We start from the raw sequence: 27,995 nt of genomic DNA on the forward strand, positions 1-27,995 counted from the left end.
TTGAGATAGATACTGGGTAGATTGCATTAATTTCTTCATTATGGGACTATATATTAAGAGTATAATTTCTAAGTTTGTCAATGTAGTATATTTCAAGAGTTGCTGTAGGAAATCATAGTGGCAGGATGCTGCTGGTGGGGAGGGGTGGGATGAGAAGACTTATCTCTCTATTCCTCCATACTCTAGGAGCACTCCTCAAACTTCAATGTGCGTGTGAATCAGCTGGGGGTGTTGATAACTGCAGTAGGTCTGGGATTGGTTTGAGATTCTGCATTCCTAACAAGCTCCCAGGTGATGCCCGTGCTGTTGGTCCAGAGACCACACTTTGAGGAGCATGACCTAGGAGTCAAAATTGTTTTATCCCAGAGTTAGGAATCATCTTTCACAAGGCAAGACGCTTCTTGAATCAAGAAGACTTGGCATGCTTGCCTAATATATTTTATAGCTAAATTTTGCTCATTTCAGTTAAGTCTTCTCAAATTTGCCCCAAATTTGGGGGCAAATGAGCATATATACAATTGGCAATTAATCTTTAATGACATGGACTGCAGAAACTCCTATATGTGTACCATAAATTGTCCCTAAGGAGTAAAGAGCAGTTCTGATTCCACTGGATTTAAACCTGGAGTCTGAGTTTTGCAAATCAGCTAAGTGTAGGGACACTACCCTGCAAGGAGCTGGCGTCATGAACCATACTTATTTCTATTGTGAGAATTACTGGAAAAAGCTGAGGGAAAATGAAAATTACTGGTAGATTTTAATTATTTCCAAAAAGTAATACACAAAAATAACTCAGAACATGCCATCTGGGGATATGGGACTTATGACAAATGAAGTTTGCTTTCTAAGAATGGTACTCAGGAGAGAAACCAACAGCTAAGCAGGGTATGTCTGAGAGCTAAGAGCCTGCACGTTTCACTTGCACATTTCACTATCTCATGAAAAGCATAATTTACAGAGTTGCAGTAATAATAACAATGATAACGATGTGAATTAATAAACTCACCAGTGAAACCACCATTCAAATACATGTTGGGTAATTTAATTAGCCTCGGCTGCACTTTCTCTGTCAATCCCAAACTTACAGGGATTGAATTGTTAAGTACATTTTTCACTCTGTGATTCTGAGAAGTTTATTTTTACCTGGCAAATTATTTTAAATGTGAGACAAAGCAGGGCTGCGGTGGTGAAATCACATAGGAAGTCTGCGTTGCTGCTCCCCAGGCCTGGGCCCTGGTTGCCCCGGACCCTGGTGCACAAAGAGCTGGTGTGAATTTCAGATCCTGGGTCTGCTCTAAATCACGGGAACTGGAGAAATTAGAAATGACACCATTTACCCAGGGGCCTTTGCTGAGGAGTATTTTTTTTTGGAACTTTTACATCAGTCTCAGAACTCACTGGCTTCATTAAGTCATGTGTGTCGTTGTGTTAAGAAGGAAGGAAAGAACATGTTATTAGCTAGGGATTTTTTTCCTTTTCCCTCTACCACCCTCCTTTCTCATTTCATTTCATTGCATGTGGTATTTCCCTTCCCTCCCAAGATATCTATTATATCTTTCCTCTCAAGATTCTTTATGCCACAGCCTGCGTTAACCTTCCTGGTGCGTGCTCTGAGGAAATATATTTCTTTATGTACATATAGTTTTAGAAGCAAACTCCCTGGCATGGGTAAGAGATGGTTCTAGGGTCATCACTGAACTTCCCAGATGATATAGTTTTTTTCTTCTCTCACCCTTATCTTTTTTCCTTTCTCTTTAAAACTTACATTTTCAGAGCTAGGGAGGAAATCAAGAGAAATAACGTGTGTGTGTGTGTGTGTGTGTGTGTGTGTGTGTGCGCACGCACGTTTTAGGAGGATGATTGTCATTGAAACTGATATGTCTAGTCGATAACAAAAACTGTCCTAGCCTCCCGCAGAACACAAGCCCCGAAGGCTGGGGAGGACAAAGCCATCCTCAGAGACGAGTGGGGAGGGTGGGAGCTCATGTGCAAACTCTCATCCCTGTGGCACCAGCCAGAGCCCACAAACCATCTTATCATCCTCTGGCCCTAGGAGATCAAGGAAGGCGCTGTTTGGAAAGTTCCCGTCAAGGCTGAGTTAAATATTCCAGTCTTTTGTTTGTCCTAGTGGCTTTCCTCTGCCCTTTTCTAGGATACTCAGCATAGTCTGAGTCAAAGAAAGTTTCTGGACTCCATTTTTTCCCCCCCTTTTTTTTTGGTTTGGGCAGAGGCCTTTCATTCAGCATTCCCTCACTTACTTCTGTGTAAATTTGGACCTATTACTAGTAGTTGGGAATAAGGAGATCCTTTTCTCTCTTCAGTGAGGATCCAGTTCATCTCCAAGTTAAAAGCAGCTTTGAATATTGTTTGCAAAAACTTCACATACTCTACATATTTTGAAAAGTTAAAAAAAAGTTTTAGGCCTAGGGAAGTAACTATGACCCAGAGACTTATTTTATTATTGCCAAAATTAATGTGAATGTCTGAAAAATATATTTTACGTAAATATATCATGGTTAATGGCATTATTTCTTAAACTGCTTGTTACAAAATAAGAAATAATCTAAGTCCGAGAAATCTAAGAAATAATAAAAGTCTGGAGGGAGTTTGGTGGGCAGTTGGAGTGACTGCTAGTAGGTATGGAGTTTCTTTTTGTGGTGATGATAGTGTTATAAAATTGATTGAGGTGATGTTTGCTCAACTCTGTAAAAATACTAAAAAGTATTGAATTGTGTATTTTATAGAATCACCTGGAGAGCTTTTAAAATTTACTAAAGTCCAAGCCCCACCGAAAACCAAATGGAACAAAATGGGGGTTGGGAAGAGCCCATCAGTATATTGTAAATATTCTCCTCTTTTTAAGAAAATTTTAGTTGAACATTTAAATGATTCCACAATCATAACAGTATTTTAAAAAACTCACTTCTAGCCTTCTTTCCATCCACTTTGTCTCCTGCCACCACTCTATACACTTTTATTAGTTTTAGTGTGTCTTTCAAGTACACTTTTCTATAAACCAGTGGTTCTCAAACCATAGCATGGATCAGGATTACTTAGAGCAGTGGTCCCCAACCTTTCTGGCACCAGGGACCTGTTTCGTGGAAGATAATTTTTCCATGGATGGGGGGCGGGGGGAGGGATGGTTCAGGCGGTAATGCCAGCAATGGGGAGCGATAGGGAGAGGCAGATGAAGCTTTGCTCACTCGCCTGCCGCTCACCTCCTGCTGTGCGGCCCAGGGATTGGGGACCCCTGACCTAGAGGGCTTGTGAAAACACAAGACAGCCAGGCCCCACCCATAGAGTTTCTCACTCAGTAAGTGTAGGGTGAAGCTGAGAATTACACTTCTAACAAGTTTTCAGGTGATGCTGATGCTGTTGGCCTGTAGAGCCACTGGTACAAAAAGGAGAAGGAATCATGACAAGGAGGAATCATTGATGGGAATAAGAAGGGGGCCATGGGGATTAGTAAATTTAAATAAAATCCTGAGGTTGGTAGGGAAGGTTTAGAGAAGCAGCGGGGATGAGGGTGGTTAAGCAAGATGTGACCTCCTTGGACAACCTAGTGAAGGAAGAGCAAGACCCAAGATATTGAGAGACTTAAGGCTGGAGAGAACATCAAACCATCCTTTCTGCACTATCCTATATGGCAGCCACTAGCCACATTTGGCAATTGAGCACTTGAAATGTAGCCAGTGTGACTGAGGAAATAAATTTTTAATTTTATCTAATTTTAATTAATTGAAATTGCAAACAAAAAGCTGATACTTGATTAAGTTAATGGAAAACTTTTAAGTATGTTTGGAACAACTTGGTATGTGAATCTATGTTTTCAACTGTAAATTTTATGAAAGCTAATACAGATCAAATATTTTCCATGAAAATTTAGTGTCAGAATTGAGATGTGCTAGAAGCATAAAATATATGTCAGATATAGAAAGCTTGGTTTCAATATTAAAATATCTCATTAATAATTTTATACTGATTACATATTAAAATGATAAGATTTTCAAGTATTTGGTTGAATAAAATACATTAATTATATGAAAATAATATTATTAGTTATATAAAATTAATTTCTCCTTTTATACTTTTTTAATGTAGCTACTAGACAATTTGAAATTATTTATGAAACTATTATATTTCTGTTGGACAATGCTGGTCTCTATGGTGTCCAATAGTGTAGCCACTAGCTACATGTTGCTATTTAAATTTTAATTAAAATTAAATAAAATTTAAAATTCAATACCTCAGTCTCACTAGCCACATTTTCAGTGTTCAATAGCTGTACATGCTCAGTGGCTACCATATTGGATAGTGCAAATATAGAATATTTATATCAGCATAGGAGATTCTATTGAACAGCTTTGGTCTACATCTTTTCAATGAGTTGAGAGGAAAGATTCTTTCTTAAAGGTGATATTGGGAATTTTGAGGAGAGGAGTAAAGATCCGAAACATAGATATTGGAAATGTTCAAGAGAACATGTTCAAGTCTTCAAGAGAACATGTTCAAGTCAAGGAAATGTTCAAGTCTTCAAGAGATGAATAAAAGGATTGGAAGTGTAGCTATGAAGCCCTCACTGAAGCAAGGCAGTTGAAGGTTGACAGAGATATAACGGCAGCAGGTCAAGGGATTCTACCTGGCAAGAACATGCATTGTTTAATAGGCTAACCAGAAACTCCAGGCTAAGGAAGAAAATAACTAAGGACAAAATTGGGGTGGAGGTTATAGAAGATGGTGAAGGATAAAGGGACAGAATGAAGATGACAGTGTGGACAAGAAAAAATTTTGTTAAATGTAAAATGATAAGAGAAATGGAAGAGGGGTGAGGGGCATCATACAACAGAGAAATTTCAAAGTCTGCATTATTGGAGTGGAACAATTTCAAGTGGTGACGAAGGCTAAGGTATGACTCTTTAAGTGGGTAAATGAGTTTGGAGTGGATAGTAGCATACTACAATGTTAACAACATGATTGTTAGAGTTTTTGAGGAGGATAGCTGGCAAAAGAGAGAGAAGATCTGCTAAGTGCTGAAGGTGGAAGAATGGCCAGGTGGGTGCTGTGGTCAGGAAAGGGAAAGGCTGAAATAAGCTGTTGGCCAGAACCTCCAAAAAAAAATTGTGGAGGAAAGTCATGGGAATGATGATCAGAAGTGATGTGGGAAGCAGGCATATGTTGCTTCATAAAGCTGCTCTGAACTTCCTCAATCAAATGTAACCTTTCTCCTCTCTTGAACCCTGAGGCACTTTGCACTTCTTTGGTAAAATGTGGCTATTTATATACTCATCCAAACACTTCCCCTGCCCCTCACCTCCCCAACTCCCCCATCCCTTACCCCCGCCTCCATCTGATACACACACACATACCCTCATCTGATTGGAAGTTCTTTGAAGGTTGGAACAATGTTTTCCTCTTTTATTCAAGTTTCTGAATATCAATAAATTCACATTGAATTAATTTTGATTGAGATTCTTATAAACAAACAAACCACAGAGGCTGGATCTACATGTTTAGGTGGAAATTAGAACATCTGTAGTGAAACATCACAGAGCTCTGTGACGTCTTCTTATTCATTATTTTGGTCAAAGGTTTGAATGAAGCTATCCTTAGGCAAATAACACAAAGCTAAGCCACTGTACATCATTACAGACTTCTAAGCAAAAGAAATCTAGTGGGAACATGCAGGATGGATTCTTGATAAAGATGGGACCCAAGAAGAAGGGTGTAAGCATCTCAGTGTCATTCACTCAGCATCTTTTTGTACGAGACACTGAGCTCAGCTCTGCATGTGTACATGGCTATAGTAGTTGTCCCAGGGTGGAGTGCTAATGGTGTAATATAGAAATATGAGATACAAATCAGGAGGCAGGAAGGAAAGCAGTGAACCCCAATGAGTCCTCAGACCACTATTTGACTTGAGTGTTACATTGTTTAAGCAAACTAAAAGTCCAGGGACACAGCCAAATAGAAGTTAACATCCACCTACATAAGGACAACAGTTTAAACCCTGTGACTGATATTTTAATCCCTCAGCACCCAGAGGTCAGGGCTTTACATGCCAGGAATGGATCAATTACACAAATATAATTGTAATGTAGAGCAGTGCTTGGAGCGACGTGTCAGTCCATGTCATCTTGGATGTCCCAGAGACCGCACGTGACATGTGCCAGGATATCTGAAATGCTAACATTGACTTCCTCCTTACTGCACTTCACATCCTTTCAAGGATAATTAACAATTTGGCAAAATTGATTTTGAAAAGAGGGGAAACAAAGACAAAATTTTATTTACTCTTTTCCTTCTCTCTTCCTAAGATCTGTTTCCCTCTGTGCTCCTTGCAGTTCAAGTTCATTCTGTAAACAAATGAGTCTCATTTTTCTCTTGAATTTGGGGGTAACTTTATAGTTTAAGGGCCATCTGTGATTCCCCTATCTATACATGCATAGCCTGGACCATCAACAGGAAAATGCAGCCTAGTGAATTCTGTGTAGGGCTCTGGAAAGAACATGGCAGCCCTCTGGAAGTGAAATGGAAAAGCTTAGTTGGCCCAGGGAGGCCTCCATTTGGGGCTGCAAATTTGGAGATCTAGAGCCAAATCCTCATTCCATGTGACTCCAGGGGAGCTTTGGTCAGTGTGTAATTCAGTGTGGGTTGGGCAAGAAGAAGACAGAAGAACATGAAATTGCCAAGTTTGAGGCCTATTACGCAGTTGTGACCTGACCTAGAATATGGTGCCGAGTTGTGTGTGGGTAACTCAACCATAAAAAGGCATCTGTGGTCTTATTAGTCGTGAACTTGAGATCATTTTAGTAGAAGATGAATTGCCCCTAAATGATTGATCTGGTATTTGGAGGAAATGCTGTTCTCTTTGCTTCTCCCAAATGGAGACACTAACCAGACGCTTGTCCCACACCCAGAACATTATTTGTGGTGTGGCTCTTTCTGTGGCCTGCTGGGGAATGATGACCTTGGACTGACAGTTCCCCTTAAAGTAGCAAACTTATGTTTTTCATCTTAACATGATATGCCAGAGGCACTGAATAACAACCTACATCCTTTCACACACCACATGTCTGTGCCAGGTTTAAGCTGATAAAAGTTGGAGGGAGTGTTTTTTGAGTGGTCTGACTGAGGCCAGAAATGGGGATATTCAATAAGAGACAGAAAGCCCTTCTTTTTTGCCCTTAGGCCCCCTCGAAGAAAATCATAGAGACGCTCTGTGAGTTTGGACTCAAAGTAGCTTAAAATTTCAAGCCAAGAGAAATGTCCCTCCCCATTCTTTGTGAGGTTTTGTAGCAAAATAACCTGCTTGCTTGAGAGATTAGATTTGTCAGCTTCAGCACTGCATGGGAAGGTCTGACCCTGAGAATTATGGGCAAATAGGAAAATCAGCAGTGCAGGAGAAAGGCAAGCCTGCAGCCGAGATCACCTGGCCAAGCTCACATCTGATAAGAGCCCAGAAGATGAGAGCCAGGGCAAAGGTGAACCCAGCCTAGCAGCCTCTGTCTTCTCCTGAGCCACAGAAAAATTAAAATCTGGGAGCAGATGCTGGAAGATTTCCCCCAAACAAAGACATGGCACCTTTTTATTTCTGTTCTAGAAGAAAAAGAGGTAACGCATGGATTTTCTTCCTATGCTGCTTCTTAACCTATACGGTGGTACTAGAATTTCTTCTGAACCTTCTCCCTACCCTTTGGCCATTACCAGCTTTTGTGGATTGGACAGTAAACCAGCAGGACTGAGGTTACTTTCATTCTGAAAATGCAGATTATTTCCAGGTGTGAACTAAAGGGAATCAAATGTTATATCAGGAATTTGATGAGAATAAAAGCCTTGAGAATAATAATATCTTCTGTTTGGAGAGCATTTGATTACTTACAGGACAGTTTTCTCTGTTACCTCATTTGAGTCTCACAAAAGCCCTGTGGAGTAGGTGGGCCAGGTGTTATTTCCCAATTCTACAGATGCAGAAACTGAGCCCCGCTGATTCTGTAACTAGCCAGAAATCACAGAAGGATGTGGCAGAGCAGGTGTGGTCTGGGGACCTTGTCATTCCACCCAGTCCCCTGCCAAAGTCTTATCTCAGGCTGCAAAATAACAGGTGATGTGAGTGACCCGTGGCATCCTCTGGCATCATGTATTCATCCATGACCTCCACTTCCACTGTGGTCCTCTCAACTAGGGTGATTATAACATCTTCCTTTTGGCTACCTAAAACTTCACCCCCAGCAATCCATCAAAATGCTTTCTAGCAGGATCTTCTTGGCAGACCATACTGGACTGGAGTGGGTTTCACTTTCCATAAGATAAAAGCTAAATTGCTCATTAAAAGTCCATCAAGAGGCCCCTCCATGGCCACCTGTCTTCTTTCCTTGCAAGTACACAGCTGTCAGGTGATCCTCTTCACTATCAGTCACCGAATACCCTTGCTCTTTTTAGTCTCTGCATGTGATATAAAACTCTAGGAATAACCGTGCATTGCTTGGGTGGATAAGTGTATACCTTTACCTTTTCGGCCAGCACAGGGAGACTGGGGATTTTTGCAGAACAGTTTGTTTGTTTTTAACACTTTCATACTCACAGCTATGCAGCAGTCTTGAACTTGTGGCTCTCCGGCCTGGAATGTTCTGCCTCCACATACCCAAAAGTCTCCCTTTCTCACCTCCATCAAGTGTTCATTCCAGTGTGTCTTCTTAGCGGGCCCCTCTTCCCCACCACCAGCCTACTTAAAAATCTCAACCCACCCACCCCCACTCGGCACTCCTGATCCCACTTACCTTGCTCTACAATTTTTTTTGCATAGCATGTATCGCCTCATATAGTCTACTTATTTAGTATGTCGGTTGTTTATTGTCTGTCTCTTTTGCCAGAATTAAGTTCTAAGAGGGGAAGAAGTTAGATTTTTATTGCTCGTTGTTGTATCCCAAGTGCCTAAAGCAGTACCTGGCACATAGTAAGTGCTCAAAAATTTTTTGTTGAAACAATGAAATGTCCTTCCTCTGTGCATCTTACCTCCCTTTCTCAGCCTTCAAGATTGTTCACATTACAGTCTTCACCAATCACTTGTTTCTGTGCATCAAATAACCTCAAATCACTGATTTGCCTCCACTTGTGAATATTCACATGTATTATTTACCAGGCCAATTAGTCACAGTACCTTTGGGGTGAAGTAAGGCATTTATGAGGGGTATCAAAGGACCAGAAGGTATCTCAGTTCTGCAGATGTAGGAATTTTTTATTGAGCCACATTTTCTTAGGCCTTGGTAAAACTGCTTATGGGGCCCCCAATCACGAGACCAAGAATTATTATTTATGTATTTCCAGTACATAAAAAACTAGGTGCAAGTTTTCACATCTTGATAAACTATGAAGTGCTTCATCTCTTCTGTCCTGCATGACCCTTCTCTCTCTTCTCTACTTTCTTTCACAATAATCTCCAGCACATATGTGTTACACAGAATGCTGTGTAAAAGTAAGAAAAAGAAAAGCTATTCAATGTTTGTTAGCATAAGGACAGAATAATAGGTGATAGAGGCATATGAATGATAGAGGCACATAATGGACCATACGGGACATTGCATGAATTACCTTGTAAACTTCTCCCTACCAAATGAACCAGTCACTATGGGAAAAATTTGCAGAGGAAAAAAAAAAAAGATGATGCAACACATCACCTCCTTTACTAAAGGACTGAATAATTCACAAAGAGACACATATCTGCCAAGCTAATCAGAATATTGATACTGGTTAATTTGAGCACTGCCTTCCCAGTAGGGCAATCTACTTAGAAAACAAAATTAGGAGCTGAAGGTTGCATGATGAATATAAATTGAGAGCAAAGGAACTTGGTTGTGTCTGACTGGCAGCAGTGATATCTCAATTCCAGTAACTAGAGGTACGGACAGTGAGCCAGATGTTCACACTAGCAGTCACTTTGTTGTGTCTGCAGCTGCCACAGACATTGTGGCACTGGCTGCTAACTTTAACTCTTTTGTTCTTAATAACATTGCACTTTTGTTGTACTCATCATTCTATCACTCTCATTTTAATATGTACATGGATTTTACTTACCTATTTTAGTTTATAAGATTCCAGTTTACTATACAGGCTGATATAAACGTTATGCCTGTTGCTAACTGGTGACATTAGGTAGTAGTAAATCCGTTCCTCCCAGCCCCTCATTTGAGTAAGGGGAATATGGGGTAACTTCCTCTTAGTACATATCTTCAATACATGTATCCAATGACATTAGAGAATGGATTATTAATATATACTATACAGATTAGGTAAACTGTGATTTGCCTCAACCAGAGAAATCACCATTCTGGCACTACCCTATACTACGTTTTCTCTAATTTCTAACACCATTCTACATGATAATTGTCCCTGTACCACCTGGTCTAATGCCTTCAGTTCCTTAAATATAGAACAAGTAGTTACACATTTAAGAAGTATGCAAGTATGCCTTTGCCTCTATATGTATCTGTTTAAAGCCTATGACATAAAATGTAAATATCACAAATTAAAAGATTAACAGATGTGACTACTCTCAAATTAAATGTACTAGAGGCAGAAGACACTATTACAAAAGTTCACAAAACATTATGATGGGAGAAAATACCTTGCCATATATTTAATAGACTAAAATTAATAGATAGGGGAGAAAATATTCATCTTGACTATTTGTTAGTATCCCAAACATAAAAATACTTAATCAATAGAAAAAAAGAAAGCTAGTAAGACATGAGTAGGCAGTTCTCAAAATAAGAACTTCAAATGGCCAAAAATATGAAAAGTTTCTCAATCTTACTAGTGACCATGGACATATAGTGTTAAAAATAATGAGATTCTCTTTCTTTTAGGTTGTCAAAAATTTAAAGAAATTGATAATATATATGTGGGAAAGAGTGTGGAGAAAGGGCAATCTCATACCACAACTGGAGGGTATTTGCAAAATTTTAAAGAGCATTTGACAATTCTTTTCAAGCTCTTAAGCACAAGAATATTTGACTTGGCAATTCTACTTCTATAATCCATCCTGGAACAACACTCTCAGAAGAGTATAGGGATATTTGAATAAATATATTAATTGCAGAATTGTTTCCACTTCCCCTAAATGTGTATGGTAAATCACATGATACATCCATAAAATGAAATTCATGTAGCCATTAAAATGAAGGAGCAGACCTATATGGACTGCTGTGGGAGAATGTCCACAATATATTTACTGGATGAAAAAAAAAAAAGTTAAAGAATAATATTTATGGTGTAATCTCATTTTTACAACAAACATATTTTTAGGTACATAGAAAAATGTCCTGAAATACCAACCCCTTCAGACTATCTGATAAGGACAAGAGTTTCCCCTTTTATTTCTGTACTTCATACTTCACTAGTGTTGGATTTTTTTGTATAGTTACATATAATGCTTGTATGAGTTTCCTGGGGCTGCCATAACTAACTGCATGTAGTAAACAACAGAAAATCATTGTCGGGAGACCTTCAAGATGGTGGAGGAGTAAGACGTGGAGATCACCTTCCTCCCCACAAATACATCAGAAATACATCTACATGTGGAACAACTCCTACAGAACACCTACTGAACACTGGCAGAAATCCTCAGACTTCCCAAAAGGCAAGAAACTCCCCACGTACCTGGGTAGGGCAAAAGAAAAAAGAAAAAACAGAGACAAAAGAACAGGGATGGGACCCGTACCAGTGGGAGGGAGCTGTGAAGGAGGAAAGGTTTCCACACACTAGGAAACCCCTTCACTGGTGGAGACGGGGGGTGGCAGGGGTGAAGCTTCGGAGCCGCGGAGGAGAGCGCAGCAACAGGGGTGCAGAGGGCAAAGCGGAGAGATTCCTGCACAGAGGATCGGTGTCGACCAGCCCTCACAAGCCCGAGAGGCTTGTCTGCTCACCCACCGGGATGGGCAGGGGCTGGGAGCTGAGGCTCTGGCTTCGGTCGGATCCCAGGGAGTGGACTGGGGCTGGCTGCATGAATACAGCCTGAAGGGGGCTAGTGCGCCACAGCTAGCTGGGAGGGAGTCCAGGAAAAGGTCTGGAGCTGCCGAAGAGGCAAGAGACCATTGGTTGCCGGCGCGCGAGTAGAGGGGATTAAGAGCACCGCCTAAACGAACTCCAGAGACAGGCGCGAGCCACGGCTGTCAGCGTAGACCCCAGAGACGGGCATGAAACGCTAAGGCTGCTTCTGCAGCCACCGAGAAGCCTGTGTGCAAGCACAGGTCACTATCCACACGTCGCCTCCCGGAAGCCTGTGCAGCCTACCACTGCCAGGGTCCCGTGCTTCCCCGGGAGAACACACGGTGCGCCTCATGCTGTTGCAACGTCACGCAGGCCTCTGCCACCGCATGCTCGCCTCGCATTTCATACCCCTCCCTCCCCTCCGGCGTGAGTGAGCCAGAGCCCCCTAATCAGCTGCTACTTTCACCTTGACCAGTCTGGGCAGGGAACGGATGCCCTCAGGCGACCTACACGCAGAGACTGGGCCAATCCAAAGCTGAACCACAGGACCTGTGTGAACAAAGAAGAGAAAGGGAAATTTTTCCCAGCAGCCTCAGGAGCAGCGGATTAAATCTCCATGATCAACTTGATGTACCTTGCATTTGTGGAACTCCTTAATAGACAACAAATCACCCCAAAATTGAGGCAGTGGACTTTGGGAGCAACTGTAGACTTGGGGTTTGCTGTATGGAACTGACCGGTTTCTGGTTTTATGTTTATCTTAGTTTAGTATTTAGAGTTTATTGTCATTGGTAGAATTGTTTATTGATTTAGTTGCTCTCTTTTTTTTATATATAGATATATATATTTTTTTTCCTTTTTCTCTTTTTGTACGTGTGTATGTGTATGCTTCTTTGTGTGATTTTGTCTGTATAGCTTTGCTTTTACCATTTGTCCTAGGGTTCAGTCTGTCCGTTTTTTTATTGTTTGTTTGTTTGTTTTAGTATAGTTTTTAGAGTGTGTTATCATTGGTGGATTTGTTTTTTGGTTTGGTTGCTCTCTTTCTTTTTTCTTTTTTTTTTATTACTTTTTAATTTTTTTATTTTTAATAATTTTTTTATTTTAATAACTTTATTTCTTTTTATTTTCTTTCTTTCTTTCTTTTCTCCCCCCTTTTCTTCTGAGCTGTGTGGCTGACACGATCTTGGTGCTCCAGCCGAGTGTCAGGCCTGTGCCTCTGAGGTGGGAGAGCTGAGTTCAGAATGTTGGTTCACCAGAGACCTCCCAACTCCACGTAACATCAAATGGCAAAAGCTCTCCCAGAGATCTCCATCTCAACGCTAAGACCCAAATCCACACAACAACCAGCAAGCTACAGTGCTGGACACCCTGTGCCAAACAACTAGCAAGACAGGAACACAACCACACCCATTAGCAGAGAGGCTGCCTAAAATCATAATAAGTTCACAGACACCCCAAAACACACCATCGGACGCAGTCCTGCCCGCAAGAAAGACAAGATCCAGCCTCATCCACTAGAACACAGGCACTAGTCCCCTCCACCAGGAAGCCTACACAACTCACTGAACCAAACTTAGCCACTGGAGGCAGACACCAAAAGCAACGTGAACTACAAACCAACAGCCTGTGAAAAGGAGACCCCCAAACAGAGTAAGTTAAGCAAAATGAGAAGACAGAGAAACACACAGCAGATGAAGGAGCAAGGTAAAAACCCACCAGACCAAACAAATGAAGAGGAAATAGGCAGTCTACCTGAAAAAGAATTCATAGTAATGATAGCAAAGAAGATCCAAAATCGTGGAAATAGAATGGAGAAAATACAAGAAACGTTTAACAAGGACCTAAAACAACCAAAGAGCAAACAAGCAATGATGAACAACACAATAAGTGAAATTAAAAATTCTCTAGAAGGAATCAATAGCAGAATAACTGAGGCAGAAGAACGGATAAGTGACCTGGAAGATAAAATAGTGGAAATAACTATGGCAGAGCAGAATAAAGGAAAAAGAATGAAAAGAATTGAGGATAGTCTTAGAGACCTCTGGGACAACATTAAACACACCAACATTCGAATTATAGGGGTCCCAGAAGAAGAAGAGAAAAAGAAAGGGACTGAGAAAATATTTGAAGAGATTATAGTTGAAAACTTCCCTAATATGGGAAACGAAATAGTCAATCAAGTCCAGGAAGCACAGAGAGTCCCATATAGGTTAACTCCAAGGAGAAACACACCAAGACACATATTAATCAAAATATCAGAAATTAAATACACAGAAAAAATATTAAAAGAAGCAAGGGGAAAACAACAAATAACATACAAGGGAATCCCCATAAGGTTAACAGCTGATCTTTCAGCAGAAATTCTGCAAGCCAGAAGGGAGTGGCAGGACATATTTAAAGTGATGAAAGGGAAAACCTACAACAAAGATTACTCTGCCCAGCAAGGATCTCATTCAGATTTGATGGAGAAATTGAAACCTTTACAGACCAGAAAAAGTTAAGAGAATTCAGCACCACCAAAACAGCATTACAACAAATGCTAAAGGAACTTCTCTAGGCAGGAAACACAAGAGAAGGAAAAGACCTACAATACAAACCGAAAACAATTAAGAAAATGGTAATAGGAACATACATATCAATAATTACCTTAAATGTAAATGGATTAAAGCTCCCACCCAAAGACATAGACTGGATGAATGGATAAAAAAACAAGACCTATATATATGCTGTCTACAAGAGACCCACTTCAGACCTAGGGACACATACAGGCTGAAAGTGAGGGGATAGAAAAAGATATTCCATGCCAATGGAAATCAAAAGAAAGCTGGAGTAGCAATTCTCACATCAGACAAAATAGATTTTAGAATAAAGACTATTGCAAGAGACAAAGAAGGACACTACATAATGATCAAGAGATCAATCCAAGAAGAAGATATAATAATTGTAAATATTTATGCACCCAATATAGGAGCACCGTAACACATAAGACAAATGCTAACAGCCATAAAAAGGGAAATCGACAGTACCACAATGATAGTAGGGGACATTAACACCCCACTTTCACCAATGGACAGATCATCCAAAATGAAAATAAATAAGGAAACAGAAGCTTTAAATGACACAATACACCAGAGAGATTTAATTGATATTTATAGGACATTCCATCCAAAAACAGCAGATTACCCTTTCTTCTCAAGTGCGCATGGAACATTCTCCAGGATAGATCACATCTTGGATCACAAATCAAGCCTCAGTAAATTTAAGAAAATTGAAATCATATCAAGCATGTTTTCTGACCACAATGCCATGAGATTAGAAATCAATTACAGGGGAAAAAAAGTAAAAAACACAAACACATGGAGGCTAAACAATACATTACTAAATAACCAAGAGATCACTGAAGAAATCAAAGAGGAAATCAAAAAATACCTAGAGACAAATGACAATGAAAACACGACGATCCAAAACCTATGGGATGCAGCAAAAGCAGTTCTAAGAGGGAAGTTTATAGCTATACAAGCCTACCTCAAGAAACAAGAAAAATCTCAAATAAACAATCTAACCTTACACCTGAAGGAACTAGAGAAAGAAGAACAAACAAAACCCGAAGTTAGCAGAAAGAAAGAAATCATAAAGATCAGAGCAGAAATAAATGAAATAGAAACAAAGAAAACAATAGCAAAGATCAATAAAACTAAAAGCTGGTTCTTTGAGAAGATAAACAAAATTGACAAACCATTAGCCAGACTCATCAAGAAAAGGAGGGAGAGGACTCAAATCAATAAAAGTAGAAATGAAAAAGGAGAAGTTACAATAGACACTGCAGAAATACAAAGCATCCTAGAAGACTACTACAAGCAACACTATGCCAATTAAATGGACAACCTGGAAGAAATGGACAAATTCTTAGAAAGGTATAACCTTTCAAGACTGAACCAGGAAGAAACAGAAAATATGAACAGACCAATCACAAGTAATGAAATTGAAACTGTGATTAAAAATCTTCCAACAAACAAAAGTCCAGGACCAGATGACTTCACAGGTGAATTCTATCAAACATTTAGAGAAGAGCTAACACCCATCCTTCTCAAACTCTTCCAAAAAATTGCAGAGGAAGCAACACTCCCAAACTCATTCTATGAGGCCACCATCACCCTGATACCAAAACCAGACAAAGATACTACAAAAAAAGAAAATTACAGACCAATATCACTGATGAATATAGATGCAAAATTCCTCAACAAAATACTAGCAAACAGAATCCAACAACACATTAAAAGGATCATACACCACGATCAAGTGGGATTTATCCCAGGGATGCAAGGATTCTACAATATACACAAATCAATCAATGTCATACACCATATTAACAAATTGAAGAATAAAAACCATATGATCATCTCAATAGATGCAGAAAAAGCTTTTGACAAAATTCAACACCCATTTATGATAAAAACTCTCCAGAGGGTGTGCATAGAGGGAACCTACCTCAACATAATAAAGGCCATATACAACAAACCCCCAGCAAACATCATTCTCAATGATGAAAAACTGAAAACATTTCCTCTAAGATCAGGAACAAGACAAGGATGTCCACTCTCACCACTATTATTCAACATAGTTTTGGAAGTCCTAGCCATGGCAATCAGAGAAGAAGAAGAAATAAAAGGAATACAAATTGGAAAAGAAGAAGTAAAACGGTCACTGTTTGCAGATGACATGATACTATGCATAGAGAATCCTAAAGATGCCACCAGAAAACTACTAGAGCTAATCAATGAATTTGGTAAAGTAGCAGGATACAAATTTAATGCATAGAAATCTCTTGCATTCCTATACACTAATGATGAAAAATCTGAAAGAGAAATTAAGGAAACACTCCCATTTACCATTGCAACAAAAAGAATAAAATACCTAGGAATAAACCTACCTAGGGAGACAAAAGACCTGTATGCAGAAAACTATAGGACACTGATGAAAGAAATTAAAGATGATACCAACAGATGGAGAGATATACCATGTTCTTGGATTGGAAGAATCAATATTGTGAAAATGACTATACTACCCAAAGCAATCTACAGATTCAATGCAATCCCTATCAAATTACCAATGGCATTTTTTATGGAGCTAGAACAAAAAAACCTTAAAATTTTTATGGAGACACAAAAGACCCCAAAGAGCCAAAGCAGTCTTGAGGGAAAAAAACGGAGCTGGAGGAATCAGACTCCCTGACTTCAGACTATACTATAAAGCTACAGTAATCAAGACAATATGGTACTGGCACAAAAACAGAAACATAGATCAATGGAACAAGATAGAAAGCCCAGAGATAAACCCAAGCACCTATTGTCAACTGATCTATGACAAAGGAGGCAAGGATATACAATGGAGAAAAGACAGCCTCTTCAATAAGTGGTGCTGGGGAAACTGGACAGCTACATGTAAAAGAACGAAATTAGAACACTTCCTAACAGCATACACAAAAATAAACTCAAAATGGATTAGAGGCCTAAATGTAAGACCAGACACTATAAACCTCTTAGAGGAAAACATAGGCAGAACACTCTTTGACATAAATCACAGCCAGATCTTTTTTGATCCACCTCCTAGAGTAATGGGAATAAAAACAAAAATAAACAAATGCGACTTAATGAAACTTCAAAGCTTTTCCATAGCAAAGGAAACCATAAACAAGACGAAAAGACAACCCTCAGAATGGGAGAAAATATTTGCAAATGAAGCAACTGACAAAGGATTAATCTCCAAAATTTACAAGCAACTCATGCAGCTCAATAACAAAAAAACAAACAACCCAATCCAAAAATGGGCAGAAGACCTAAATAGGCATTTCTCCAAAGAAGATATACAGATTGCCAACAAACACATGAAAGAATGCTCAACATCACTAATCATTAGAGAAATGCAAATCAAAACTACAGTGAGTATAACTTCACCCCAGTCAGAATGGCCATCATCAAAAAATCTACAAACAATAAATGCTGGAGAGAAGCATTTATTATCATCTCTAAACAATAAATGTGTGGAGAAAAGGGAACCCTCTTGCACTGTTGATGGGAATGTAAATTGATGCCGCCACTATGGAGAACAGTATGGAGGTTCCTTAAAATCTAAAAATAGAACTACCATACGATCCAGCAATTCCACTACTGGTCATATACCCTGAGAAAACCATAATTCAAAAAGAGTCATGTACCACAATGTTCATTGCAGCTCTATTTACAATAGCCAGGACATGGAAGCAACCTAAGTGTCCATCAACAGATCAATGGATAAAGAAGATGTGGCACATATATACAATGGAATATTACTCAGCCATAAAAAGAAACGAAATTGAGTTATTTGTAGTGAGGTGAATGGACCTAGAGACTGTCATACAGAGTGAAGTAAGTCAGGAAGAGAAAAATAAATACCATATGCTAACACATATATATGGAATCTAAAAAAAAAAAAAATTGTTTCTGAAGAACCTAGGGGCAGGACAGGAATAAAGATGCAGACATAGAGAGTGAACTTGAGGACATGGGAAGGGGGAAGGGTAAGCTGGCATGACGTGAGAGAGTGGCATGGACTTATATATACTACCAAATGTAAAATAGATAGTTAGTGGGAAGCAGCCTCATAGCACAGGGAGATCAACTCGGTGGTTTTTGACCACCTAGAGGGGTGGGATAGGGAGGTTGGGAGTGAGACACAAGAGGGAGGGGATATGGGGATATATGTATATGTATAGCTGATTCACTTTGTTATAAAGCAGAAACTAACACACCATTGTAAAGCAAGTATACTCCAATAAAGTTGTTAAAAAAATAAAGAGTAAACAGTGACGACAACAACAACAAATCATTTTCTCACAGTTCTGGAGGCTATAAACTCGAAATCAAGGTGTTGGCAGGGTCGGTTTCTTCTAACAGCTGTGAGGGAGCATCTGTTCCTTGCCTCTCTCCTGGCTTTTGGTAACCTTAGGCATTCCTTGGCTCGTCGGTGGCTCTCTCCCTGTGTCTTCACATCACCTTTTCTCTATGTGTGTCTGTCTCTCTCTGTATACAAATTTCCCCTTTTTATAGGGAGAAAACCATATTGGATTAGGGCCCACACTAATGACCTTATCTTAATTTGATCATCTGCAAAGACCCTATTTCCAAATAAGTTCACATTCACAGTTACTGGGAGTTAGGACTTCAGCGTCTTTTTTGTGGGGTCAGGCGGAGACACAATTCGATCCATAGTGCTGCTTATGTAATGAAAGCAATTAAGAAAATTCAGCTTATGCTCGTCACTCCCATTCTGACTTCTTCGCCTTCCTTCTATATTTTTGTTAATGGCTCCTGGTGAGTCAATATCAAAATCTGGACACCCTCTCTGACTCTCTCCCGCCCTTTCTACCCACCAGCTGCCCATTTCGTCAGGTGTAACAGCCCATTTATGCTTTTTCACTAGCAACTGCTTGACCACAAACACCTAAGCGTGCAGGACACAGGGATTTTTATCGATAATAATGGGGGAATTTAGAGCATCTGCACTTCTTTTAAGGGTATCAGGTCAAGAAATAATACATGTATTATAGCTCCTAGGAAAGCTTTACTCAAGTCTGTTTCCCTTTTCTCAGTAATCCTTCATAATGCCCCAGTTTCATAATGTGATTTAGTGAAATTAAACTCAAACAGCCCAAATTTATAATTATATTTGGCTTCAATTACATTGACTAATTGATCCAAGCCTGCTCACAGGCTACCTGCAGGCTGAGTTGGAACGAGGCAGGTGGTGAGGGCTCATTAGCATAGTAGTTCATGTGTGCTAGCTAATTTGATATTTAAAATTGTTATAAATCTCAGATGGATCATACCATAAGTCAGGTGAATCTCACCTCTTCCAAGTATCCCATGTTATAAGTGTTTCTGCAATCCCTCATCGAGGGTATCCAGGTGTCACCTCTTACCTGGACAGTAGTAGCCCCTACAGTCAGGCCCTTCCTACTCTAATCCCTTCTACCAAAGCCCAATTCATTTTCCTGCAACAGAACACACTAATCAATAGTGATCCTGAGTTGGGAATGAGGAGATGGAGCAGTTGTGTATGTAGGAGCAATGAATGTGTGCCCCATGAGCACAATCTCCAAAACTTGTGTCTTTTCAACAATTTATAAGGGAGTATTAGGCTGAGATGGTTGCTGAGAACTTGATTCTGATGATATGATTTTAAAGCCTGGCTACTCAGTGTGTTCACCAATGAGCCACAGCAGCAGCACCTGGTAGCTTTCCAGAAATGCAGAGTCTTGGGCCTTGCCCCAGACTATTGAATCAGAATCTGAATTTCAACAAGGTCCCTGGGTGATGCATTAAAAAAATTGGGGGGAAGCCCTGTTTTAGAGGAAAGACTTGTTTTGTGAAAGCAAGTGTCAGTCGGTTCAACATGTGATTCTCACATCATTGGTCATACTGAGACACAGAAAGGAGGGAATCAAAAGAGTAATGTCCCCCAGCAATCCCACTACTGGGCATATACCCAGAGAAAACCATAATTCAAAAATACACATGCACCCCAGTGTTCATTGCAGCACTATTTACAATAGCCAGGACATGGAAGCAACCTAAATGTCCATCAACAGAGGAATGGATAAAGAAGATGTGGTACATGTATATAATGGAATATTACTCAGCCATGAAAAGGAATGAAATTGGGTCATTTGTAGAGATGTGGATGCTGTCATACAGAGTGAAATAAGCCAGAAAGAGATACACAAATATCATATATTAACGCATATATGTGGAATCTAGAAAAATGGTATAGATGCTCTTATTTGCAAAGCAGAAATAGAGACACAGATGTAGAGAACAAACATACGGATACCAAGGGGGAAAGGGGGGTAGGATGAGTTGGGAGATTGGGATTGACATATATACACAATTAATACTATGTATAAAATAGATAACTAATGAGAACAGACTGTATAGCACAGGGAACTCTACTAAATGCTCTGTGGTGACCTAAATGGGAAGGTAATCCAAAAAAGTGGGGGTATATGTATATGTATAACTGATTCAGTTTGCTGTACAGCAGAAACTAATTTAACATTATAACGCAACAATACTCCAATAAAAATTAATTTAAGAAAAAAGGGTAATGTCCATTTTATGAACTAACTCTCCATGCCACCATCCATTTACAACGCCTTTTCGAGGTTTGCTCCCTGATACAAGAACCTGGCCACACCTTCGGCTCTAATCACTCCTCTTTTCACAAACTCTGTACATTCCTGAAAAGTTTTCAATTCTATGTCCCCAACCTAACTTTCTAGCCATACTGCCTCTTCCAGATTTACTGTCTACTTCAGTCCATAGGTACATTCCTCGGACAACTTGGATGAACGCCATGTATTCTTCCTTATTGGATTTCCTGGGGGTAGTCTTCTCACACTCTCTCCTAATTGCAATGGCCCTTTCCCTGAAGCCCTTTCATAATTCCCCGATCAAAAATGATCTCTCTTTGAATTCTTATAAAATGTTACACATCTCTTAAACTGGTTATATCGTCTTTATTATAACCACTGTCTCCCCACTAGGCTGGACCAGCACAGTGCCCAGTACATAGAAGGTGATTAATAATAATCAAACGACTGACTGACTGAATGAATCTGTGAAGTCAGGGCCTCACCTCACCAGATTATTCCTTGAGATCAGTTAAGTTCTAAGAACTATGATTCTACTTGTTTTCTAATTCCTGCGGTGTTGATCTTCAGCTCCTTCTCACATAACACTCTCAGGCAGCAAACTCTACCAAGGACACTTGCTTGAATCAAAAACACGGGATAATGTCAGTCTTCCTCAGTCTATATGTAGCCCAGACTGATGGTGGCTCCAATGGCTACAGGCGCTCCTAAGCAGAGGTAATCTTCGCATGATTTGTGAACTGAGAGCCCTTTTAGCTCATCCAGCTACTTCTGGCTAATCAGCTTTTAGGACATAAATTCATCCAAATAATACTCTCCTTAATTCAGAAAACATCTCAAAGGAGCATTGAGGGGAAGAGGTCAAGATGTTTTTAGCCAGAGCCAGAAGATGAAATACCCTATCTATTTGCAATGACCACTTCCAAAACTTCCCACTGGGACTTTAAAAATATCATTTCCAGGCAAGAACCTCAGAAACAGACCTTATGTTATAAAATTACATCATAGTAATTTCACCTTCCTTGATATTGGCATGCTATGTGGTAGTCCAGATTATATCATTTGAATTCTGACCCAACTCCCAGCTTCTCTTTTGAGGTTTATTAAAGTACTGGTTTCAAAGGCTATGTGGCCATTGAGAAACTATTTGTAATATGAATATCAATATGATAAACAGCTAAAGCAAATTTCCTGTGGCCAACTGAAGAGCTTATATATTTAAATTAAAAACGATTGATTAAATGTACTTTAGGGTTTTTTTTTTAATTGCAGTAATGTATCCATAACACAAAATTTACCATTTTAACCATTTTTAAGTGTACAGTTTAGGGGCATTAAGTACATTCACATTGTTGTGCAACCATTACCGTCATCCATCTCGTTTTTCATCTTTCCCCACTGAAACTCTGTACCCATTAAACAATAACTCCCCAGTCTCCTCTTCCCAACCCCCTGGAAAACACCATTCTATCTTCTCTCTATGAATCTGATTACTCCGGGTACCTCATGTAAGTGGAATCATATAATATTCATCCTTTTGTGACTGGCTTATTTCACTTAACATAATATCTTCAAGGTTCATTCGTGGAGCATGTGTCAGAATTTCCTTGCTTCTTAAGGCTCAGTAATGTTTCGTTTTATGTATATACCACATTTTGTTTACGCATTCATCCGACATGGACACTGGGTTGCTATTGTAAATAATGCTGCTATAAACATGGGTATACAAATTTTAATTTAGGTTTTTAAGACAATCTAGCATTTTAAACGCAGAGCCAAAGTGTTTGGAGGGGAAACACAAGCCATAGAGTTTATTATTTCATGTCAAAACTTGCATTGATGCTGATCACTCATGATCCATCAAATAACAAATTCTGATCATCTGTTCTCCAGTGTATGTGGCATATAGTACCCATTAATGTGAAATGGAACTCTAAGCAATATAACTGGGGATTGTGTGGACTTCACTTGCACACTGAAGATAGTAAAAGATTACCTCTTATAGTAAAGATAGGCATTTAATTAAAAAAATAGACTTCTAGTCAAATCATTACACTTAAAAAAATCCCGCCTGATTTAGAGTTACCAAAGCTGAACAAATCTTAAATTTTCCGTTTTTCCCTTTGACTTCCCGAAGTTTCTCCACAGTAGCACTACCTGGGAGCTTCCTCTCATGTCTTGTGGTATTTGGAATGAGGATGATTTCCTGTGACCACATTCTATGTTGTATTTATGCACTTTATGCCAGTAGATTTGTTGCCAAAAAAGTGAACTGGTATTAATGGGATGCAGTCCTATTGACAATAATAACAGCATGGATTGCTAACCACATGATAAGATCAAGATGCATATTTGAATTGGCTGTATTTATGTTCCAGATGCAAGATGATTATCTGACAGCAGAGGCAACATGATTTAATACATAAGGCCCAGGGCCAGGAATCAGGAAATCTGGGCTTTATTCCTGGCTTCATCACTTAGGCCATGTATGCGTGAATGGAGTATTTTGTAATTGCACTGTTCTTATTGACCCCAAACTGTTTCCCACCCTGACCCTGCCACCAAAAGTGTTTTACAATGTTCAGTTTTAATACAACTGCCTCTCTTCCTTTTCCTTCTACTTCTTTTCTCTTTCCTCACCTTCCCTATTTCTTACTAAATTGTATTAACTTTGTATTATATAAATAATACATAACACATTTTATTATTTTTTTAAAGTTACAGATAATGTTGATTCTCCCTTAATATTCATTTTTCCAATCCGAAGCACCTCTCCATCTCTTATTTCTAATCTTGTTCCTTTTCTCTTCCTCTTTTCTTTCATTCATTTTCTGATTGTAGAGACCCCACTCATGCGTACACGGCCTAAGTGATGAAGCCACCCTCTTTTTCATATCTACACCATCTTGAGTTCCACATACCACCGTAAAATACTCTTCTAGAATACACCATGGCAGACTTCCAGTTTCTAGTCTGGCATGCAAGAAAGCTTGTAAGTTGTCACCCCTTCCTAACAACAAATAAGTCAAAAGCTAAGCAAACTGAAAAATCAATAACTCTTCTTAGATTCATCAGAGAAGTGAAGTCACAGGGCAAACCAAAATTGGAGAAACCAACAGGCAAATACAGAGAATCCCAACTTATGGAAGAATCCCAGAAGTAGCAACCTCTACAGAAACCAGCGCCAGAGTAGGGAAACCTGTACTGTAATTGATAAATTGCTGGAGGCCCAGTGTGAACAACTCTGAGAGTTAAATTCCAGGGGGGCCCAGTCATAGGGGAGCCCCCATAATTTTATGAGTTTTACCCCCAGGAACTTTATCAGGTCCACACAGGGAATTTTGGAGAAAAATCCCCTCAAGTTTCCAGCAGGGGGAGAGGAAAAGGAAGCGTTTTGTAATATGCCAGAGCATTCTCCTCATCTTAACAAGGTCTGCCCACAGTAGAAACTATTTAACCAGAGCCTAATATGCTAGGGTTTTATCAGTGACTAGCCTACCTGGGGAAATGGAAATACCCAACACCAGCTGGATCTAGATTTCAACATGGGGGAAGGGAAATACTAGTCTTCCATGTAGGAGAAGGGAAGTACTCGACTCCAGCCCATGCTGGCCATCCTCTCCCACCTAAAGGGAGGGAGAGAACTAAGAAACATGTAGAGTTCACAATCCAGAGGCACAGGCTCACGAAAATACTGAGACCTAATAGTCATAGGGCTGGATAAACCTCCCCTCCCCCCACATCTCACATTACTGAAGTCTTATTTACAACAATTTCTTTTACCCAGTATAACATATCTGGCTATCAAGGGAAAATTACAAGACATACAAAAACGAAAAACAAAAAACAAAAAAACACAGTTTGAAGAGACATAGGAAGCATCAAAACCAGACTCAGATATGGCAGAAAGTTTGGAATTATCAGACTGGGAATTTAAAACATCTATGATGAATATGCTAAGGGCTCTAATGGATAAAATAGATTTCATGCAAGAACAGATGAATGATGTAAGGAAGAGATGGAATGTATAAGAACTGCAAAAGATCAAAAACACTATAACAGTAATGAAGAATATCTTTGATGGGCTTATTAGTGGACTGGACATAGCTGAGAAGAGAATCTCTGAGCTTGAGTACAGGTCAATAGAATTCTCCAAACCTGAAAAGCAAAGAGAAAAAAAGACTGAAAACCCAGAACAGAATAGCCAAGAATTGTGGGACAACCACAAAAAGGTGTAACATACACATAATGGGAATAGCAGAATGAGAAAAAAGAGAAAATAGAAAAGAAGAAATATTTGAAACAATAATGACTGAGAATTTCTCCCAAATTAATGTTAAACACCAAACTGCATATCCAGGAAGCTCAGAGAATACCGAACAGGATAAATGACAAAATACTACATCTCTGCATATCATTTTCAAATTACAGAAAATAGAAGATAAAAAATTTTGAAAGAGGCCAGAGGAAAAAGCACCTTACTTATAGAGGAGCAAAGGTAAGAATTATATCTCACTTCTCTTCAGGAACCATGAAAGCAAGAAGAGAATGGAGTGAAATATTTACAATGTTGAAAGAAAAATACCCAACAACCTAGAATTTTGTACCCTGAGAAATTATCCTTCAAAACTGAAGGAGAAATTAAGACTTTCTCAGACAAACAAAAGTTGAGGGAATTTGTTGCCAGTAGACCTGCCTAGCTATCAAGAAATGTTAAAAGAAGTTCTTTAGAGAGAGGGAAATAGGTATAGGTAAAAACTAGATATGGGTAAAAAAAATCCTCAGATCTGCATAAAGAAAGGACTGCATAAAAAAGACATAAGTGAAGGTTAAAATAAAAATTTTATTTTTCTTATTCCTAATTAATAATTTGTTCAAAATAATAATAGCAACTATGTATTTGATTGTTATGTTTATATGTATGCTTATGTATGCTGATGTATGTGAAATAAGAGACAAATGATATAAGGGATAGGAGAAAGGAGTTAGGATTATTTTGTTATTTTAAGGTATTCACACTACCTGTGAAGTGGTAGCATGTTATCTGAAAGTGGACTTGGATTAGTTGTGAAAGTATATTGAAACTCTGGGGCGACCAATTAAAAAAGTTAAAAAGAAGTACAACTGTTATGCTAAGAAAGGAGAGTAAATAGCATCACATAAAGTCTCAATTAAAAAAAACAAGAGGCATAAAATAGATAACTAATAAGGACCTACTGTATAGCACGGGGAACTCTACTCAATACTCTGTAATGGCCTATATGGGAATAGAACCTAAAAAAGAGTGGATATATGTATAACAGATTCACTTTGCTGTACACCTGAAACTAACACAACATTGTAAATCAACTATACTCCAATAAAAATAAAATAAAATAAAATAAAAATGTTGCTGTCACACACACACACAAAACCAAAAGAGGCAGGAAGAAGTAAAAGACAAAATAACAAAGAAAAAGGGCAACTAATAGAACACAGTAACAAATATGGTAGATACTAATTGAACTATATCAGTAATCAGCTTGAACATCAATGGTCTAATTACACCAATCAAAACACAAAGATAGTCAAAGTGGATCAAAAAAAACAAGATTGAAACATACATTTTCTATAAGAAACCCACTTTAAATATGAAGACACATATATATTAAAAGTAAATGGACAGAAAAAGATATACCATGCTAACACTAATCAGAAGAAAGCAAGAGTAGCTAAATTAATTTCAGACAGAGAAGACCTCATAGCAAAAAAAGTTATCAGGGTAGAAGAGGGTCATTACATAATGATAAAGATGTCAATTCTCCAAGAAGACATAACAATCCTTAATGTGGACACCCTAAGAGGGGAAATGAAAAAAACTGCAAGCATATACCAGTGGGCTCCATGGCAAACTCAACAGAAAGTGGGCAGTTGTGGGCACTGCAGAAACCTTGTGAATTAGATACTTGGGCAGTACCCACAGGCAGTATTAATGGTCAATTCCCACCTTAGTCGTCTTGCAAAAGAAAAGATCATGGTGAACCCTGACCCAGTGCAAGCTTATCAACAACCATTGTCGGTGTTCATGCAGCTGTCACAGTAGCAGTTCTCATTTAAGGGAATTTTGAGGTAAGCACTTTCGGAATAGCTGTTGGCCCTGGAATTTTCTAATGTTCTTGAAGACCCTAGTCATTAAGGGTCCTTCTGACACTAAAAAAATGATGCTAAAAGTTTAGGAAACACTGCATTATTTCAGCACACCAGAAACCTAAGAGAAAATTAAGTAGAAATCTCCAGGGAGATTTACATTGGCTAGGCTATCTCAATGTTTTATTTGTCTCAATGATTCATGCAACCAGTGATATACTTTTTCCAAGATGAAAACAAAAGTGGTGAGTCTCCCTAGACTAGTCCTTTTTCTCCTACAAAAGGTAACTAGGGCCTTTTGTCTATTGGGAAAAGAGTGGCAGTAGTGATATGGGCAACCAGCATGAATATGCTTTCCAAACAGCAAGAAGGTTTTCACTTTCAAGTCTGTGCTGTAACATTCAGTGGACACAGAGATCCAGAGCTCACTTAGGCACCAAATGCTCGTTGTTCTGGACCAATGATAAGGCAGAACAGCACATAGATTGATAAGTCCTTGGAAGTTATAATTGGGACCAAAAAGTTCACTTATTAGACATTTTTTAAAAATTTTATTGAACTATAGTTGATTTACAATGTTGTGTTAATTTCTACTGTACAACAAAGTGATTCAATTATATCATATTCTTTTCCATTATGGTTTATCACAGGATATTGATTATAGTTCCCTGTGCTATAGAGTAGGACCTTGTTGTTT

The sequence above is a fragment of the Eschrichtius robustus genome, chromosome 8, assembly GCF_028021215.1.
Source record: "Eschrichtius robustus isolate mEscRob2 chromosome 8, mEscRob2.pri, whole genome shotgun sequence".
NCBI classification, from domain to species: Eukaryota; Metazoa; Chordata; class Mammalia; order Artiodactyla; family Eschrichtiidae; genus Eschrichtius; species Eschrichtius robustus.